The sequence below is a fragment of the Apaloderma vittatum genome, unplaced genomic scaffold (assembly GCF_000703405.1).
Source record: "Apaloderma vittatum isolate BGI_N311 unplaced genomic scaffold, ASM70340v1 scaffold23832, whole genome shotgun sequence".
Lineage (NCBI taxonomy): Eukaryota > Metazoa > Chordata > Aves > Trogoniformes > Trogonidae > Apaloderma > Apaloderma vittatum.
Genome location: NW_009702263.1, coordinates 1 through 243, shown reverse-complemented (window position 1 = coordinate 243; position 243 = coordinate 1).

Below are 243 nucleotides of genomic sequence, written 5' to 3'. Positions count from 1 at the left end.
CCCGCCAACATCTCTTAGCTGCTGGGCAAGCCCAGTTTTTTGGTTTTTTATTTTAAGAGGTTGCAGGGAGAAGACTATTTGGACACATCTCTGCCCAGGGGGGCTGTTTAGGACCGGGGGAAGCGGACTGTGACCCTTGCCGTGTTTGTGCAGGCGGTGGTTTTATTAGCTCCAATGTTTGGGCTCTGCGTTCCCAGAGCTGCTCCCTTCCTCAGCTTTTACCAAAATCGGGTGCTCCGGCCT